Source organism: Cupressus sempervirens, chromosome 7, assembly GCF_028749045.1.
Source record: "Cupressus sempervirens isolate cs-2001-9-10 chromosome 7, ASM2874904v1, whole genome shotgun sequence".
NCBI classification, from domain to species: domain Eukaryota; kingdom Viridiplantae; phylum Streptophyta; class Pinopsida; order Cupressales; family Cupressaceae; genus Cupressus; species Cupressus sempervirens.
This window is the reverse complement of record NC_143124.1, coordinates 857,046,491-857,054,275: the sequence shown is the minus strand read 5'-3', so window position 1 is coordinate 857,054,275 and position 7,785 is coordinate 857,046,491.

The following is a 7,785-nucleotide window of genomic DNA, read 5'->3' as shown; positions in this document are numbered from 1 at the left end:
TATCCCCCCAAGGACAAATTTATAATACAATATCTTTAAGAAATACATTAGAACCTCATGATTATTACATGGAGGGGCATCATAGACCATCCACCATCTATCCCAAATTTTATTTCTAATATCATCATGTATGCCCCAGTGGATGGGGAACCTTTAAGTTGTATGTCTAATAATGTCTTGTTCTCCAGGCTTTTTAAATAATACACATATGTTACCTTTTTCTATGTCCTTTTTTCTTACAACTTTATAGGATAACTTGTTTGCATAATATCTTCTTTGTTCTTCTCTCATAACACTCCAAATATCCAATTGACCACTAACAGAAGCTACATGGCTCATAATGGACTCAAGGGAGGATGTTAATTGTGCTCTCATAGGATTAGTTTTCCTGCAAGCTTTCAACCTACCAATGATTGATTCTAATTTTATTTTTCCCTCTTTCTATTTCATTCATTATATTATCTTGGATTCCAAGAGGAGGTCTTTAAATTAGTGGAGGCTGTGGAAGTTCTTTCTTTTTTTTGTGGAAGGTTTTAATTTTGATCTTATGGAGGGTTTTGATTTTGATCTTGTAGAGGGTTTTCATTTTGATTTTGTTGATTATGCTAGGGATTTGGTGGTTGATTATTCACATTTCTTGATAAGAAACCAATTGCATTTTAAATAAATAAATAAATTTGAAGCAAAACTAAAAAATATACAAAACAATGTGAAAACATATAGAACAATGCAAAAACATACAAAATAATGCAAACGCAAGAGTAGAAAACATACTTGATGATCTTGATCTGAATCTCCAATGACAAGGAGGCATTTGGAGGAGGAGAGTGAGAAAATTATTTGACTTCTAAAATCATGTATGTGTTGTTGAGGGAAAAAAGAGAAAATTGAATGGGTTGAAGGTTTGTAGCCCATATATAGAATTTTCAAAAAGTGCGCGCGTGCTTTAGAATTTTTAAAATTTGAGTTGTGTCATTATTTTGGCACCACAACTTGGTGCATTCATCCAATTATTCATCTTATTTTTATCTCCCTATAATGATTGTGTAATCATAAATAATATCTCCTAATTATTCATTTCCTTACAACAACTATTTTATCAAATATTACATTCTTACAATAGCTATCTTGTCACATATACTATCTCCTAATCATTCATCTTATTATTATCTCACTATAATGACTATCTAATCACAAATAATATCTCCTGATTATTCACTTCCTCACAATCTCCCTACAAGTACTATTTTATCAAAACATAATCTCCTAATTATTCCCCTCCTTACAATCATTATCTTGCCATGAAATATTTGTCTTATCAAGTCCTAACTCCCTTCCTTTAGTTGATAGCTCTATCAACTTTTGAATCCAATATAAAATGAAAAGGTGGGAAAAATTGAATTATTTTCTTCTAGTATAATTTGGATAGATCAAGGAACCGATAACTTCAAATTCAGACTCCACTTTTTCCAATAGTCTTCAAAGGGACAGCTAATCTTGCACAAAATGCATTAAAGAAAAAACAAAGTCAATATTTTTTTTCCCTTGTGGTGATTTTTTTCCAATTTTTTTTGTTGTTTTCGACTACAAACTATGTAGATGATGAAGATCAAATGCTGAAATTTTTAGAAAAATCCATGATGTTTTTGATTTTTTGAAAATTGGCCAACTATACAATTTTTAGGGAGGATAGCCACGTCTATCTACAAATAGCTTATAAATTTAGATCAGCAACATTGAATTCTTCTTCTCCACTACTTTCATTTAGTTAAAGATCCCACCGTTTGTCTTTAGATGAGCATACTCACAAAATTTCATTTCTCAACAACTACCATGTAGTTAAATATCTCATTGTTTGTCTTTAGATGAGTGTATTCATAAAATTTCATGATGTCTCAATGACCCCAAGACTTCCAAAACTCATTGTATCTCTACTCTTCACATTACCACAATAAATAACATTAAGCTACATTTTAGAAATAAGCTAAAAGCTCTTTTAAGTTTGCTCTTAAATTCTCTCTATGGCTCAATTATTTTGGAGTGCTTTAGCAATGTCTATTTTAAAAGGAGATACCATTTCTTGTATACCAGATAATATGTTCAATTATTGGGATGATGATTTTGTCTAGAGTTTTCCAAGTTCAGAAGATAGTGTCTACCGAGTTCACTCAAGTGTCAAAGGAAAGTTTGCAAAAGTTGAGTGTTAACTGAGCTCACTTGGTTAATGATAAAATATTGGATGGAACCAGTGCTAATCGATCTCACTTAATTACCAAAGGAACTTTGTGAATATGTAGTGTTAACTGAGTTCACTTGGTTAACATTAAAAAATCATTTTGAGTTAGTGTCTACTAAGTAGGGTTGGCTAACGAAGGATTTTCTTATTTTGGCATATTGAGTTCAATTGATTTGATTGTTGGTTCTAACCGACTGAGGAGATGAATATTAAGTATTCTATGTTGTGTTCAAGCCAACTTGGCAATGTGTAAGATATTTTATATAAGGTCAAGTTGAGAATTGAATATGTGGAACATAATAGAAGGTTTGAAGATGCTAAGAGGAAACAAATTAGAAGGATAAGCAGAATATCCTTGTTGAGCTACAAAGATACATTCAATCAACAAGTATACAAGCTAGAATTAAGATTTGTAATCAGCAATTTAGTTGCATAAGAAATTAGGTTATCTCATTGTTACTTTTTAACCATTCTAGCAGTGATCTAAATCTCTTAATAGAGTTGGCTTAACAATTATTTGTAAATCCTCTAACAAGGTGGCATTTCTAATATATGTGTCTTAAATATCTCTAACAAGGCCACTTCTAACGGGGTGGTCAATTCCTCTAATAGGATTACACCTAACAGTGTGTTTTGTAACCTTTAATAGGGTTGGCTCCTAATAGGGGTCACTTCAGAAGAGTGAAAATCAGTAACTAGTTGCAATTGGTGGTTTTTCCCAAATTAGGTTTCCATGTTAAATCTTGGTGTCACTTGTGCTCATACTATTTCTTTTATGACTATGCAACTAAGTTAAATTTAAGGTTGATCACATTAAGATCAATATATTCAGTTATTGTCAAGTTAAAGTTGATTCTCAGTGCTTGTCAAGTTATGACATTTTCTAGTATAAACCAAGTGCCTGTGTGTTTGTCGAGCAATGTCAAAATATAGTTTACTTAGAGTTTATGTTTTGAGTTGTATTAACATCTAAGGGATTTAGGATTTATTTTTGTAGTAACTAATTTACCCCTCCCCTCTCAGTTACTCCCCTTATATTCCAACAACCCTCTCCTACTCTTTGTATCTCCTTATCTCTCTATCAATATATCTACCCATCTCTCTCTCTCTCTCTCTCTCTCTCTCTCTCTCTCTCTCTCTCTCACACACACACACACACACACACACACACACACACACATCCTCTCACTATTAATCTTTATTTCTATCTTCCTCTTCCCTCTCCATTAATAAACACATCTACACTCTATAATATTCATCCATTTCTCTCCATCACCTTGTTACTATACTTTAAATCTCTTAATTTCCATATTTCTTCCCTCATCTTTATCTCTATCTCTATCTATTTGTTATCTCTTTATCCTCTCTATCCCAATAATGCTCCCCATTTCTACCCCTCTCTTTATAACTTTCTACCTCTACCTTTATATATTTCTCTAGATCTCCCTCATTCTTTCTTCTTTGTATATATTTTAATCTTCCATCTACACTCTCCCCCTATATCTCTATCTCTCTCTTTCTCCTCTCCATTTCTCTTTTCTTTTTAATCTCTCTCTCTCTCTCTCTCTCTCTCTCTCTCTCTCTCTCTCTCTCTCTCTCTCTCTCTCTCTCTCTCTCTCTCTCTCCATATGTTTATTCTTTGCAAGCTTTTAAATTTGAGTATAAATTATAATAAAACATTCTCAAGATGAAAAAAGATTCATCATTGATAAAGAATTTTATAAAATAACTTCAACATATCTAAATATTTAATTTTTATTCAAATTATATTAAATAATCTTCCCTATCACAACAAATTTATTCACAAGAAATAAATTTATAATTTCAACAAAAAACTTTTCTAACACCAAAAAATATTGATGAAAAACATGTTTTAATTATTATTATTGATTTTTTATTATTTCAATACAAAATCATTTTAATATCTCTTAAAACCTCTCTTGCATCAAGATAAATGCCACTTCAACAAAATAAATGCATAGATTTATTATTAAAGAAAGAGTTAAGAGAGTAATAGATTAAAAAAGGTGACTCGAATTGCTATACTAAAGCAATATGATAAGATTACTGAATGATCACATTCACAAAAATAAAACACCCACATGCTCTAAAAACATAATAATGTGAAATTGATGAGTTAATTAAGCCAATAGGCTTCTCCTACATAATGAACACTCCAAAATACATGCATTTATTGCCTCACACACAGTCAACTATCTCACACAAAAATTACAATGTGTATGTTTACGCCAGCACATTGTTCTGCTTATGTCTTGCTCACATTAAGATGCAACAACTATTGAATTTTTCTCTCACCACTAATCATTGCCCATACCCATCCAACTTTGATAGCTTATTGCAATGAATTTGTGAGGGTTCCTCTACAAAGATGTTTTCTTCTTTACTTTAGTTTAAAACTATATATATTTAGGCGAATTATTGGTTATATATTTTATTTTGACAATGTTTTACATAGAATTTCTTTTATTTTTTTTAATTTCACACACACACACATGGGAACGTGCACACACACACACACACACACACACACACACACACACACACACACACACACACACACACACATGGGAACGTGCACACACACACACACACACACACACACACACACACACACACACACACACACACACACACACACACACACACACACACACACACACACACACACACACACATGCACACGCATACACGCGCATGCATGCACACATGCACACACGCGCGCGCGCGCACACACACACACATGTATATATCCTTCACATTTTAATGCTAAGTTGAGACATTGATTTTTATTACATGTAGATTTGGTTCTTATATTCATTTTAGGTAATATTATATATGTACATTATCTTAAGCATCTTTTATTTTTTTGTAATAATAAATTTAACAATATAAGTGTATAAGTATATTAATGTTCATGTTTTAAAATAATTTTATATAATATGTTAGACTAGCTATGGTAAAATTAATATTAAATAAATTATATCATTTTATGTAATCTTGTAATATGTTTAATAACTTTTAATATGAAGAGATTTGAATTGTCAATTAAAAAAAGTTAGGCTATTTATTTTGACATAATATTAATCTTAAACAACATCATAATTCTATGACAATCTTAATCTAGCTATGATGTAAATCTTAACTCTAACTATAATCTTAATCACAAACACCAAAACATAATTTCTACTACAACTTCATTTTATTATACTTTAACTATGACATTAACCATTACATAAACCCTAACTTATTATGTAACTTGTTGAGACACAATTATAAGTTTTATAAATAAAATATTAATTAATGTTTACCTAAATATATAATTAATCAAATATAAATAATATTAATAATTATTAAAAAATTATTACAAAATCCAATTAAATATAATTATAAATTCTTAAATAAATTTACAAATACAAACAAATCTATTCTCATTCAACTCATACATGATTATTTGTTTACTATTATTATTTTAAAAATATTGTTTCAAAAAAATTCAATATCTATTTAAATAATATGAATATTACATTTTACCACTCTCAAAATATAATGAATATCTAGTAATGTCATTCTTCTATCAAATGTGTTAGGTGACATATTCAATCCACTCAAACCCCGATTAGAGTGCAAGAAGAGACTCCAATAGAGGTGAGTAAATCTTCTTCATTTTCCTTCTCTTGTACCAGGCTATTCTACATACCAATAGATCGAGTAATTAATTTGTGAATAAACATGAACTACTTCATCATTTATTACCTACATTGTTCATGAAATCAATACACCAACCTGCAAAGAACTTTTTCATATCTTCATGTGCTCCATTACTATGAGGAGCTTAAGCCGCTACATAAGTGGGATCTATATACAAGAACCAAAAATGTGTTCATGGTCAGAGACACAAAAGCAAACATAATGCACCAAAAATTAAATAATTAATTTAAATGAACAAATCTAGGAGGTGGGCATTGATGTAATCAAGAAGGAAATGATTCCTTTCTTTCTACCTAATTAAGAGATAACATGGACTATTCAATTTTAAAAAAATCAAAATTTAATAAAACCCAAACATTAAAGATATATAAATATATAAATATATAAATATTATGAGTTGCACACATACTTGATTCTATGGATGCCCAAATTTTCACCTTCTAAGGCTATGGAGGATATGTATCCAATAATATAACATGATGATTAAAATTTGATGCATGCACTTTTGTCTGACTTAATGCTTTACGTGGTTAAAGATTTGATTTACAAACTACTCTAAAGTCTGTCTATGATAAACTTATGCAAACACGATTGGACTCAACTCTTTAATATGTTAGAAACATATTTTCTAGATGACATTATTAGGAACACGTAACATAGTGGAAGAACTTACCCCCTAAGAATGAAAAATATCACAATTATTATTTCAAGTAAAATCTTCAATGTTTGGTGCATGTGGAATTAATTCTCCATTTGATTTCAAATAACAATTGGAAAGTTAAGGCAAGTGGTTACGTTAAGTTAGAATCCCCTAACATATGTCCAATAGATCCTCAACTCTAATATATTTTAATAAATATATCAAAAGTATAATAAAGTTCTAGCTATCAAATATGTGCAAAGGAATCAAAGTTAAGATATAGTAGTTTTTGAATTTATTTTTCAAGGCTTTAGCATCAAAATCTCAAATCAAACTTGGTGATTCGTCATCAAAATGAAGAGAGTCAAAGGAATAATAACTCCTTTGACTCTCTTCATCATGATGATCCTCATGTTGACTGACAATAATTTCTTTAAAGTGAATGGTGGTGCTCCATGATTACAAATAATGCAAAATAATTACCCTCAACTCCCAACTGCTTGCTTTCAATATATCATGTTTGAATTTTCAAGTATTTCTTTTGTATATTCTCACTAGATATAATGATCAAAACTTTTCCATACTAATATTATGTTCCTTATGTGAATATATGTAAAAATTTACACTCATAAATGTTTGCTTATTGTTAAAATTTTAATAAATTCTCGTTAGAAATGTTGTGTTTTAAATCTCAACAAACTTAAAATCCATGAAATAGTCTATCAACTTATCCCTTGAACCTCTTATAGGTGCAAGTTCTAGTATTTAACAAATTCTAGTTAGAAATGTTGCGTTTTTAATGTCAACGCAGTTAAAATCCATGAAATACTCTATCAGCTTAATCCCTTGAACCTCTTATAGGTGCAAGTGCTAGTATATATACTACCTAAGCCATGAGGCTAGAGTTCCCCATTCTCTATTCCCTAAAGATTCTGACGATAATTGAATGTTTAACAAAAGGATTTAGAAACGGAGTAGGAGGAAAATGAAAAAAAGAAAAGTGTATAAAGAAGCATACAACCTCACTGAACAAAACTAGATTAGACTAGTTGGGTGCCACTCTAAGAAAATTCTCCTCCTCCATTTTTTCCATCAAATCGCCTTTCCTCTTCTCGAGATAATCCTTGACTAGTAACGGATTAGAGCTAGTCCAACTCTTTTAACAAATGGACTCCCTTTT